Raw genomic sequence first — 14,213 nt, 5'->3', positions numbered from 1 at the left:
TTTACAGCTGAAACAACAAAACATTTGGAAAAGTGATATCCACTCCATGCCTTTTAGAATATTAGAAGGTTCTGAACACAATCTGTTCTGGTGGAAGCAAAGTAGAACCTCCAGTCACTGGAGCAAGAGTATGGGAACAGCAAGGACACAAGGAGAGGGCCTAGTCAGGGCCTTCTGCCCAGAAGGGCTTCACAAGTCCTAGATACCAGCTTCTATCAGACAGTTATTCTCAATGTGGTCCGCAGATCCACTCTGAGAAACCTGCTAACTGGCTGCTCCAGTTTGCTTATTTACTGCCTCTGCAGTCATACAGCCTTGCGGCTTCTATTGGTTTTGGTTCACCGTCTGCAGCCAATCGGAGCCATGGGAAGTGACGTGGGCCGGGCTGTCACTATCTTTGGCTGCAAACAGCGAACCCCAGCCAATGGGAGCTGCGAGGGTCCGTGTCTGCGGAGCCGGTAAATAAACGAACCAGAGCAGCCAGTTAGCAGGTTTCTCAGAGTGGATCCACAGACCACTTTGAGAAAAACTGGTCCAAGGGCATGTCTACACTGAAGAGGAAGGTCGACTTAAAATACATAGTTGGAGTTGACGCATCTTAAATCGCCATCCACACAATGGGAGGTTGACGGGAGCAAACACTCCTGTCAGCCTCCTTTATGCCTCATGACGAACAGGAGTACTGGCACTGACAGAGTGCCCTCTAAGGTTCGAATTCGTGGGTCTTCACTAGATCTGCTAAACAAGGGGTGAGCAATAATTTTTGATGAGGGGGACACTCCAAAAAATTGGAAAGTGGTCGAGGGCCACACTCTTTCGTGATATTGATGGAGGTGGTGCAGAGTCTGGGATGGAGGTTAGGTGCAGAAGGGAGCTTGGGTAAGGGAGGGTGTTTGGGTGAAGGACGTAGTTGTGACCTAGGGCACTAGACTAGGGTGCAGGGTGTTGAACTGTGACCTTTGGCAGGGAAATGGGGTACAGGAGGGGATGCAGGGGTTTAGATTGTTTCCTAGGGCAGGAGAGGACTGATCTGGGGCAGGGGATTAAGGTGCCGGATCTGGGAGGGGATAGACGTACAGGAGGGGTCAGAGGATTTGGGTATATGGAGTAGGAGGCAGAGGGTTAGGCAAGGGAGGGGCTTCAGTGCCAGAGGCAGGCTCTGGCCAGGAGACTTACCAGCCAACAACCCATTCCTGAATCAGCCTCCCTGCCTGCCCTGCCCCTGCACAGGCTGCAGACATGTGCTTGTGAATAACTACAAGCCCCTTGTGCTTCGTGGCTGCCTGTTATTGAAACAGGCAGCTCCCACTGGCCAGTTTCCTGCCAGAAGCTGGCCAATGGAATTGTGCTGGAGGCAGGAGCAGCCCCTAAAGCTTATACTCCTCCTCTCCAGGCTCACAGTTTTGAACGTGAAATCGCCCTGCAGCCATGTTTCTGAGTGGTGTGCAGGTGGGGCAAGACAAGTGGGGAGCCTGCCTGGGGCTCCCCACAACAGCTGCAGGCCAGATCTGGTGGCTTGGCAGGCTGGATCTGGCTCAGAGGCCATATTTAGCCCAGGTCTGCACTAAATCAAACTGCGGAAGATCAACCATGGCAGCATCAATCTTCTGCAGTGTAGACACAGCCTTAGTATTTTATACTCCAGCCCATCACTGTAGTATCTAAACAACTTCCACATAAAACCAATAGCAAAGTTCCTATCAGAGTTCATGAAGTCTCTGGTGCCACTCCAATTTAGGATTAAGACTTTGTTATTGTTTACTTTCCCAAGGGAGGGAAATAAAAAAGTGGGTTTCATCTACTTATGGTGGAGAGGTTTTTCCAAAGAGAGAGGTTCTACAGCATTCCTAAAGCTAATCATGTTCTGGATTCACTTGATGTCCTCTGGAAGATTGTTCAACAGCTACATCCCCTTGACCAAAAATACTCCGGCTGTAGCTCTCACAAGCTTTGTGACCTGTATTGTCCTAGAGGAGTAATGATTCATAAATCAAAATTCAGTCTTTCATGTAGGGGCTTACTCCATTAATTGCTTTTAAAAATTAGGTCTATAGCCTTTTACTGCCATCAGAAGTTGACTGACTCAGCAACCTAAGTCATGGAGAAACCTTCTGAACCAGGTGCATTGTCGTCACATTCAGTTTCATATGCAAGGAGTTACAATAATACTTCCTAAAGATGACTAACACACAGCAATGTACTCAGTGCTCACCTGGGTAGAAGAGCTGAATTTCCTAGCACATTGGAGATGAAAAGTCATTTCTGAGAAGTGATGCTATCTTGTCATCCAAAACTTGAACAATCAGTGGGAGGTAGACACAACATATTGGCCCATAAGCAGTGTAACTGAAAGACCCATCTCGGCCATGTCTCAACTATTTTTCAGCCAGGCTGAACCTAAGTGGAGCTGAAACTCTGTGTACCAAGTTACAATGCCACACATTCATATTTGTCCTGACCATCCCTCTGACGTGATGGAGGGTCAGCTGGGACAAACCTGAGTGGCACAGCAACCCCACATACTAGGTTACTTATACAATTTAGAGGAAATAGGTGTAGGGGGCATATGGTCCAGGGCAGGGAGAATTAGGCTGATGATAAGGGGGCACCTAAGAGAGGAAGTGGAAATTTAGGCAGGAGCAGGCAAATCTATGCCTCTCACCCTACTTCAAATGCTGCACCACAGCCCATGTCTCAGCCAATTTTTCAACACGTTTCCTCTTCCTGACCAGCACACTTCAGTATTGCTTAGTTCAGCTGCTCTTTGTCCAAGAACAAATTTCTGTAGGCATTCTGGTATTTTGGTAGTGGCAGTGGCTGTATCAGTTATCAGTGGGATACACAGAGAGAAATGTGCACAGACTGCTTTTTTTACAGCATGGATTCTGAACATTACTTTCTATCTGATGACTGGCAGTTTGGCCCAGCACTTATTGCATTTTTCCCTCTACTCCACTCCCAGCCTCAAAACCCCTGGTCTCCATATTTTTCTCAAGCCGTCTGTCCTTCCCGTTGAGCAACCTCCCATGTCCATTACTCTAATCCCACTCTTGATAATAAAACATAGAAGAAAGATACTAATATAGCACCTGCCTATCAGCAACCAGGGCATTTTAATGACTCTAATACCTCTCTTCCCATGTTTTTTGTATCTTATCATTTAGATTGTAAGTTCTTTACGTCTATTTTATCATCTGCTCTTACATGTTTTTACAGAATAATGGATTCCTGATCCAGATCGTGACCTTTCAGTGTGACTATAAAGGAATAATTCCACACTAGCTCTGACTTGGCATACAATGGAAAGTATAGAGAGAGAGAGACTGAAGATATCAAGTTGAGCCTTTCAGGGCTGAATGCTTCCTGAACAAGGTCAGGCACCTGAACTCTGACATCCGTGGCAGCTGAAGGGATCCACATGCTCCTGAAGGTCTGATCTTACCAAAGACTTGGGTCCTAGACCTATGTTGGTAAGGATAAATCTAACAAAGCGAAAGAGGCAATTATGCATTATTTTTACTGAAGAAAAGTCTGTACCTAATCTACTAGAGAAATTGCCCATCATTATATAATGATTGCCTCCGTAAGTACAATGTCAGCATGGCTCATTCAGTGATTGTGAAATGAAGTAACAGTGTAACATGTTGCTCTGTGTTCTACAGAGTGCTGCAAAATGGCTCTTTTTGCACAATAGAAAGGCAGAGAAGAAAAATTAAAAGCAGCCACATCCAGTTCATTCAAAGTGTATACGGAAACAACAGTAAAAATGACAAGATCATAAAAGCTTTCTATGTATTCTAAGTTTTATATTGCCCTTATGCCCATTTTGGCTGTGTTTGTGGAGAAATATCTGTAAATTGGGAGGTGAATACTATTGATTTTATATTCCTTTTTTCTAATAAGGAGATATTGATTTTTCCACACATGGCTCCCCCTTGGAAGCTATGACTTCAAATAATATAGCATGCATACTTCTGACTTCCAGTATCTATAGTGTTCTTGCTAGGACAGAAATGATACGGCGGCCCAAGAGGCTACCATACAGTTTGGTTTCACAACCAAGGCAAAATATGTTATGGAATAAAATAAAGATTATGTATATATGTATACGAACGCACATACTCTGTGTGTTTCCATAAGAATAAAAACATTGCTTGGCAAGGACCACATCATGATGTGCCACAAAGGTTATACAATCATGATAAGAAATTCACATCAAAGTGAGAACTAACTGTCTGACGTGCATTGGGCATACTAGATGTTCACACAGAGCTCTACTTTTCCACATGAGTGCCTCTAAGTCAGGGCAAACTGATAACTGTGTCAGCGCAATTTTAACTTGATTAGCTGCTATACACAAGTTTTGCTTTCATATTATTAACAATTTTCCAGAGAGGCTTCTACGGTGGGCATGCTAAGCGTGAATGCACTGCCTTAGAGCAGTGGTCCCCAACGCGGTGCCCACAGGCGCCATGGCACTCACTGGGCCATTTCTGTGCGCCCGCTGAGTGACCGGGGCTGGCTCCGCCCCTGCCTCCGGACGCACGGCAAAGGGGCAGTGCCAGCCCCGGGCGCGAAGCACATGGGTGGCCCCATCCCCAGGCGCACTGTGCATAGGCTGTGCCAGCCCCGGGCATGCGGCATATGGGCGTCCCATAGCGGTGCCGGCCCCAGGTGCGCAGTGCATGGGTGCTGCCGACTCCTGGGCGTGTGGCGTATGGGTGTCCCTGCCCCATGGCACATGGCACAGGAGCGGCGCCGGCCCCGGCAGTGCGGTGCATGGGCAGCCCCACCCCCGGGTGCCCGGCACGTGAGTGGCCCCACCCCCAGGCGCCCGGCAGCCCCAAAAGGTTGGGGACCACTGCCTTAGAGAAAGAGTAGCGGGATGAACGCTGATATTTGATCCAAAAGGCAAAATTGAACTTTTCTACATACTATGTAGCACAAGCTCTCCTTGATCAGCTCTCCCTCTCAATTCCAGTCGCCTTTCCTAGCTCCTGCTTCATTCAAATCATAGACCAAAGTATGGCTCCTGCTGTCCATCTCTTATCCATCAATATGTCTCCTTCATACCATCCCCACCCACGTCTCTCTCATCCCTCCTTCTGTGCACAATGCCACACTTAGCTCTGCACTTACCTATCCAGCTGCCTTATCTTCCCCTGCAATTCCCCCTTGTATTCCTGGTAATTAGCTATGTTTCCAACCCTGATAAAGCCAATAATTACAGCCTCATGGCCAAGTCTCTTCTTTATATTCATCCTCCACAATTGTAAAGCTTCTGGCATGAAACACATAATTGTCTCAAATAATTCACATCACAGTATACAAGTGCACTTACCATAAGAGGCTAATACATTGTTCAGCATGAAAGAGGTTAATTCTTTTACTATAATAAATCAAGCAACAGAGATTCACTGTTTTCCCCCACAGCATTTTTCATGTATCATTATTGAAAACCTCCCACACCCCATAGCAATAACTATTTTTAATGTTGAGAGATCAAAACAGCTTGAGCAAGTTAAAAATGCATTTTCCCCCCCACTGGGAAGAGGCAGGACATTTTTTCTGATCAGATGAGTGAAAGAGGAAATTCAGTCTATATGTATGTTTGCTGCATAATATTTCATATTAACAAATTGAATGTGGGCAGATATGAAAGACTACATTTTACCAAAAGATATTTTCACCTCCTGCCACATCAGACTCCTTGCAGACTTTACTATATGTATGGGCAATGGTTCCTGTAGTGCTGTACACAATTATCTGCAGCTAATTCTATACCTTACATTGATTCCTATTACTTATTAATGGCTATATTCTCACAGTACTGTATATCAATTCAGAAAAAGGGCAAGAAGTGTATTATAACATGTCATACATGCTATGGCTCTACCTGTCTTCACTCTGGACAAAGATTCCCAACATTTATTCAAATAATAACACACTAAGAACAGGCTCATACTGAACTGTGCAAGGAACTGATTCACATTTCATAACCAATAACATTCACATACTCCTCCACACTGAACTTCAGTTTGACTGTAATCTTGCTTTTATTATATCTGACACTGAACTCTCCTCCTTCTTCAATTCTTCCATGTTTGCAAATCTGCCTATCACCATCACTACAGTATTGTCTGTGCATGACACCGCCTCAATCCACCTGAAATCACTATCCATGTCCTTAACATCTCTCATCTTGATAACGGCAGCAAGCACCTTCATATCCTAATAATTATAGAATTATATAGTGCTGGATCAGTGCATGAACTGCAACTATGGCACACATTTTCAGAGAATACCAATAGGGAAAAATTTACATCTGTCTCTACAGACAATACAAAACGATTGAGTTTCATACAACAGTCTTTACAGGAAGATAAAGAAATAGGTATAGCAAAGACAATGGCTTACAGCGCTAACTGCTGTGAGTCAAGGCACACAGAAAATGAAAAATGCACCAAGATTAACTACAGTAAAGGGATAGAACTGACAATTACAGGTTTGCATTGAAAACTGATCTGCACTGCATACATTATGGTAGCAGATTCACTGCATTTTGTCAGTCTGTACCGGCAACCAACTCAAATGGATGAGAAAAAAAACTACTTAATGGAGAGAGGCACCATCCATAATTCTGTAGCTAGCGTACAGAATAGTTGGTGACAACCTGTAAGCATTTTATTTAATCTCAACAGTTCCTTAGTCACAGAGGCGTGCACAACTGGAGGACAAGCAGGGGCACAGCACCTCCCCCATCATCATTAGGGTCACAGAGATCCTCTGGTCTCGGGGCCATGGCAGGGTGACAAAGTTCCTCCAGGTCTGTGACTGGAGAAGCTCACTCACTGTCTGTCTCCACTGTGGCCACACAACCAGAAGAGATTGCTCTCTATTAGCGTTGGCCGGGGCCGCAAGCTGGAGAATCCCTCTGCCACCATCACAGTCCCAGGGCTGGAGAATCTGAGCTCCTCCGGCCTGGTGGCTGGAAAAGCTGTCCTCCCCCACACCTCTCCTTTGCTATAACAACCCCCTGGATATTATGGCCAAACAACTTGGATCCCCTGGGGTTTGGCAAGGGGGTGCTGTATTTCCTGATAACGTCACGTGTTTAACGTGTTCCTCCAATAGCAGTCACATTTAAATTCCTGAACATGCCCCTGCTTAATCAAAAACTTCACTAGGAAACCATTTTTCATTCAGTCTAAATGGTTAAATATACATCTGGGAGTCAGAACTCACAAGCTCTCTCAGCAGCTCAACTACTACATCAATGGTAAAACAAAAAAGCAGTCATGTAGCACTTTAAAGACTAACAAAATAGTTTTATTAGGTGATGAGCTTTTGTGGGGCAGATCCACTTCAGATCATATTCTGAAAGTGAACAGGCATGATCATTTTATAACAGAGGGAAAGAAGGTAAAAAAAAAAATTACAAACTGACAATTCAGCTATAGAACAAAAGGTGGGGGCAAGAAGGGAAAGCGACAAGGAAGGAGGAAATTGCTTTTGTAAGAGTCAATTAAGTGGCTAATCTGGGGTCACTATGAATATCAAAAGGTGAGGAGGCCGTCTTTGTAATATGTAAGATAATTATCATCTCGATTAAGGCCCATTCGCAATGCGTCGAATTTTAGCATAAATAAACTATGTCCACAATAAATCACTTCATCTTCGTGTCTCAGTTTAGACTTTTATAAAATTGGTAATACTTATTGTACAGTGATACACTTAAAAGATTTGTTCTGATTTAGAGATACTATGAATTCCAGCAATATTCTCATACTTAAAAAGTATAGTGATAGAAATGTAGCCATGTTACTCTGGTGTAACTGAAACAAAAAACAGAACTTAAATGGTTTATTAGGTGATTGATAGAAATGTAGCCGTACCTAATAAACCATCTTGTTAGTCTTCATAGTGCTACATAGTCCTATTTTTAAAAAGTATAGAGATTATTGCCGGAATTCATAATATCTCTAAATGCCTCCGGAACCAATAATATCCCTACATCTTGAAGGAGTGTTTTAAATGCATCCACCATACTTGCCTCACAGGAATGAGTTGAGGTTTAATTATTTTAAAATCCATCTGAGGACCTCAAATGAAAGGCCCTTTTAGACTCATGTATTATTATCAATCTAGTGTTCAAATTTAGAGTTCTTCCAGTGAATTCCACTCATTAGCTTGGGAAGGAGGAGATACATAAGTAATGGAAAATACATACTTAAATCCCTGTACATTTCAGCAAGATCCCTCCCCGGTTACTCCAGAGAAATATTTATGCCCATCCAAATCACTAACACCAGAGCTCCGTGCTTTGCACATTGTCTCTTTAAATAGCTATGGAATATTTTACCAATTGTTTACACTTGCAAATGTTCTGCTTCAGTTTTGAGAGGGTATTTTACCACTAAGTGGCTGGAAGGAGGGGCCTCCACCAGTATAGGTAAGGTTCTTAAGAAACTTATAGGCAACAAATGGATTTTGGAATTTTTGTTAACCATTCCTGTGTCATCCTGTTTTTAGACCCTTAAAAGCAGAGCTACTGAAGAGAAAGACGAAATGGAAATCATCTGCTACTTTCATGCCTTTAGGAACTTACAATTTAAGTAGTTTTTGCTCCAGAAAGTAGTTTTTGCTCCAGAAATGCTTTCTGATCTGTAAGGGTGTATAGACCTCTGAAAGGCAACTCTCTTAGTATGCCATGACATTACAATCAAAAACTTAGAATGATGCCAAATCAACATGGCATACATGAAATGAATTAAAAAATGGCTCACTGACGACTCTCAAAATGTAACTAGGGAATCATCATTGAAAATGTGTTCCTAGTAAGGTCCCTCAGGCATCAGTTCTTTTCCCGACACTTGAATATTTTTATCAGTGACCTGCAGGAAAACACAAAATCATCCCTAATAAGATTTGCAGATGACATAGATACTGGGGGACTGATGGATAATGAAGCAGACAAGTCTCAGATACAGAATGATATGGGTAACTTAGCAAGCTGGGCACAAGGAAACAACATGGCTACGTCTACACTGGCCCCTTTTCCGGAAGGGGCATGTAAATTTCACTAGTCGTCGTAGGGAAATCCGCGGGGGATTTAAATATCCCCCGCGGCATTTAAATAAAAATGTCCGCCGCTTTTTTCCGGCTTTTAAAAAAGCCGGAAAAGAGCGTCTACACTGGCCCCGATCCTCCGGAAAAAGTGACCTTTTCCGGAGGGTCTTATTCCTACTTCAAAGTAGGAATAAGAGCCTCCGGAAAAGGGCACTTTTTCCGGAGGATCGGGGCCAGTCTAGACGCTCTTTTCCGGCTTTTTTAAAAGCCGGAAAAAAGCGGCGGACATTTTTATTTAAATGCTGCGGGGGATATTTAAATCCCCCGCGGATTTCCCTACGACGACTGCTGAAATTTACATGCCCCTTCCGGAAAAGGGGCCAGTGTAGACGTAGCCCATATGTCTCTTCATGGGGAAATGTGAACTCACAAAACAAGGAACAGAGAATGCAGGCCGTATTTACAAAACGGAGGATTCTATCCTGGGAAGCAGTGACTGAAAAGGACTTGGAGGTCATGGTGGCTAATCAGCTACACATGAGCTTCCAGTGTGACACCAAAAGGACTAACATGAATCCTCAGATGGATAAACAGGGAAATATCAAGTAGGAGTAAAGAAGTTACCTTATTTCTGTATTAGGCACTTGTGTAACCACAGCAGGAATAGTGTATGGTATTGTCAGTTCAGGAGGGATTCTGGTAAAATGAAGCAGGCTCGCAGAAGAGCCACAAGAATGTTAACGGACTGGAAAACAAGCCTTATAATGAAAAACGCCAGGAGCTCAATCTAGTTAGCTTATCAAAGAAAGAAGTTCAGAGATAACTTGATGACAGTCTGTAACTACCCACATGGGGCACAAAAATGTGATAACGGGCTCTTAAATCTAGCAGAGAAAGATAATACATGATCCAATGGCTGGAATTTGAAGATAGACAAATTGGTAATCAACTACTAGAACAATTTAACAGGGGCTAGGGTGGTTTCTCTATCACTAGCAATTTTTAAATCAAGACTGAATATTTTTCTAAAAGATATGTTCTAGTTAAAACAAGAATTAATATAAGGAAGTCCTATGTTTTGTTATACAGGAGGTTAGACTAAATGATCACAATGGCCCCTTCTGGCTTTAGAATCTCTGTGGCATGAAGAAATTATGTATAGTATGTAACTTAGTTTTCTCTTCTTTCCTCCCCCCCCATCCTCTTAATTTTTACAACTGTCATCTTTCCTCCCCTTCGCTCTGTTTTTTCCTCTTACAATATATTACTTAACGCTGCAGTGTCTTTGCACATCAACCAAAGTTTGGAAGAGAAATGGGAAAAGTCAAATGAGGAAGCAACAGCAGCTCACCCCACCTCAACCCAATTTGATTGAAAAAAAAGTCTCAGAAGCAGTCACCTTCTCCCTGAAGAATGCAAACGGGCATATAGACTTGACTACATGGAGCTAATGAATAGGCCAGACAAAGTTGTTTTAACTCAGTCTTGGTGCTCACAGCCTCCTCAGAGAGGTTACTGCAGCAAAAGCAAAGACCATCTTCATGAGAGGTAAGTGCACATTGGTCATAGGTTCTAACGCAACCACTGTCCATGCAACACATCAAAACAAGGTTTTATCTTGCTTACTTCTTGCCTTCTTTTCATTGCAACACAAAGAAACTTGCACCTGAGTCTAGAATAGGTACCACTTCCTATGGTTTTAGGTGTCTCTCTCTCTTGGCCTTACATCAGGCTGGGAGGAAGGATGGTCCCATGATTATTAGGTCACTGACCTGGGACTCAAGAGACCTGGGCTCAATTGCCATTTCACTACAGATTTCCTGTGTGTCTTGGGCAACTCATATAGCTTCCATGTGCTGCAGGTCCCTATCTGTAGAATGAAGACAACAGGACTGCCCTACCACAGAGGAGTTTTGATAGGATAACAGTATTGCCAGCCTCAAAAGGTTCAGACATCATGAGTCAAACTTCAAAAAAAAAAAAAAAAAATCACAGCACATTTAAAAAAAAAAAGAAGATATATTGTGATTTGGCCTGTTTTCAGAGTTTTGAATACACATACCCACTAGTGTGCATGTGACAATATAATTCTTGTGAAGACTCACAAATATATTACGGTGATTTTGGCCTTCCTGAAGGAGTTCTCAACCCAAAAATCTTCCCATACTCCTGCCTAGCAATTTAATCTGCCGCACTATCCCTGGCATCATATCTGTCCCTGCTCTCCACACTTCAGTTCAGCCTCTCCCCTCAGTTCTATGTAATGGAGACCATCCATATAAGTACCTAAGGGCTCATCTAGACTACGGGGAAGATTGGAAAGAGGATATGTAAATTTCCGCTGAATTTGTATACCCTCTTTCGAATCTTCCCCATAGTCTAGATGAGCTCTAAGATGGCCAGCCTGAAAGTCAGCCTACAACTATATATACCTGGGTGTTTTAGTTGACTGTAGAAACAATTTTATGTGAATTGCCTATTATCCTCAGCCATAATCAGTGCATCAGAGCTAAGCAACCCAACTCTAGTAGGCTACCACTAGAAAAATCTTTGCTATTTGAGTTCACCATTTATGCTATTTGAGTTCACCATTTAGCAAGGCCACATGTGACATATGTTGCAAGCTTTGATATGCCTACTGTAGATTGTACAACTTCAGGTCATTAGAAAGTTCAGAAATTGTTTCACTGGGCTTGGAACAGATTCAAATGCTATCCACATTATTGTACTATATTAATTAACTGGTTACATTTCAGAACTGGAAATTATTTTGTAATCAAAACAAGGTGTGGGTATTTTCAAAAATCAAAGACAGCATATGATTTATAATTTAGTACAAAATCATTTTGAAATATAAAGAAATATTTTCATTTCAATTATGATATATTCACCTCTCGAAGTATCCTTAGTACGACAGAAGAAATTTAAGTATACATTTATTTCTCTATCACACTGCATTTTCTTTATTTAGGCCATATTTGAACGAAAAGAAAAATGGACGTATAAAAAAATTTCTAAATCTCCACTGTGCTTTCAGATAGCATTACCCTGACTCTATGACATTAAAATGTAAAGTAAACAGAGAAATAAAGTTATTAGCCAAAATGAGAGAGACAATTGCAAAGGCACATTATAAAAATCAGTTCATTTAAAAGCACAGCTGTGGATTATGCATTAAGAGATAGGGGAAGTGACCCAGGTCATATAAATATTATTAAAGAACTACTTAAAGTCCTGAGGACACATTTTTAAACCCTCTTTCAGAAGCAACAATTTGTACTAAAGAGAGTATTTTTTGGAAAAAATATTTTCATGCAAGGAGGGCCAAATTCTGCTACCCTCATCCATGCCGAAAAGGGTTTTACTTCCTAGAACAGTGACACCAACATCAACAATACTCTCAGCATGAATAAGGATGGCAGAATCAGGTACTTAGAAAATAAAATTATTTTTAGCACTTCTACTATGAAAGAAATAGGCTACAAGACATTGAATGCTGTATATTGATTTTCCCTGTATATTGCTCTTTGGGGCGGAGAACGGGAGGGGAGGAGAGAGTAGACTCGTGCTAAGCAGAGAAAGCAAACAAGATATCCAAACTGGCAGTATCCTATTTAGCAGATATATCTAATACAGTTGCATAGAAACTCCAATATAATTTCAGTAAAAGTTATCTAAAAATTCAATAGTTATCTAAAAGTTCACTTTAATTTCAGTTGTTTCATCTCCTTTTGTAATCTGCTCAATACAACTGAGAGTACGTACTATTTGCAAGGGAGCGTACAGTGTATTTTATGGGTGTGTAATTTTAAAATCTGTTTATGAAATAAAGAACCCATCCATCCCACAGTATGTCCAATATTACCCTTAGTAGATGAGAAAAAGTTAAACAAATGTACATTGTCACCACCATTTCAACAAGTGTTGAAAAAAAATCTGGAATAAAAAAACCCAAAACATAAAAATGAAGATTCAATTTCCATCTGTCCATATTTTAAAAGTGTACTATGGTTAAATATGCCAGTTTTAATCAGACCTTGCATATGTCTAGTCATGAGTTTCATCTGATTACCTACCCGATCCCCCACAGCAGTACCACCCTTCACAGTATATGTCCTCTGCCCCACCCACCCCTTGTATCAACTTGTATTGAGAAATTAACACCCCATTGTTCCAGTGATGAGAAGATATAACAGACATTCAAGGAAATTCATGTATACAGACCTGGACATACAGGCTAGTAACCAACTTAAGTGCTCAATGAAGCTCAAGGACATACTAAAGTTATTAAACCAGTTGGATGACTTTTTTTTTATTAAAAGAGATGCACCATTCCAGAACTATGAATTTGTACTGTATGTTACAAGTGCATAACAAATTACATAATACATTGGAGTTCTGGTATTCCTATATGTACTATGCTCCAGTGGTGTCAGTGTTTTTCCTTAAAAATTTCTTACAGATCTAGAGTCAGAACAACTGTTACAGCTGCTAACTTGCTGTAAACAAATATCAAAGGCCAAGGAGGGTTTAGTGCTTCATTTCAGAAAGTTCTTACTTAATTCTAGCTTTGTCCTTTTCCCAATACAACCCAAATGTACCATTTTAAGAACAACGTTCTCCATTATGACAGGAGGAAAATATGAAGGGTAAATTATTTTAGGTATATTAAAATGTCTGGTCCTTAAAGATATAAATGGGGTCCCCTCGCTCTTTCTTTCCTTTTCTGATTCAGTTTACTGAAAAGGAAGTTAATGAATGTGGCTACGTGTAAATGTTATGAAAAGTTTGGAGATCTGGCTCTGATGGTTGACTACAGTATGTTTATATATAAAAAAAGTTTTGTAACCATCAACAATACACAATGAATCAAAGAGAAAATATGATCCACTCGAAATATGAACTACTCTTTATTTTGTTAATTCTTCATTATTTGACTTAGCGCACTTAACCCAGCAATTCCCTATATATTTTTACCAAGTGGTAATAAGCTACAGCTCAGAATTAACTGTAACAGAATGCAAAATGCTGACTGCTCCAAAACGGTCAATTTAAAACATCAGAATCTAAGCTATAAGTTTCTTTTAAAAATGAGGCTGAAAGATGGCACAACATTTTTACCAAACAAAAATAGTCAAAAGCTA

General features: G+C 41.4%; 1 protein-coding gene across 2 annotated transcripts in view; it reads right to left on the bottom strand.

The window, feature by feature from the left end:
- Nucleotides 1-14,213, bottom strand: part of PDE4B (phosphodiesterase 4B) — a 413,469-nt gene that overhangs the window by 293,420 nt on the left and 105,836 nt on the right. The gene's annotated exons all lie outside the window — the stretch shown is intronic.

This window comes from Pelodiscus sinensis, chromosome 9 (genome assembly GCF_052426305.1).
Source record: "Pelodiscus sinensis isolate ZL-2025 chromosome 9, ASM5242630v1, whole genome shotgun sequence".
Classification (NCBI taxonomy): Eukaryota; Metazoa; Chordata; order Testudines; family Trionychidae; genus Pelodiscus; species Pelodiscus sinensis.
This window is presented reverse-complemented; position numbering and strand designations above follow the sequence as displayed.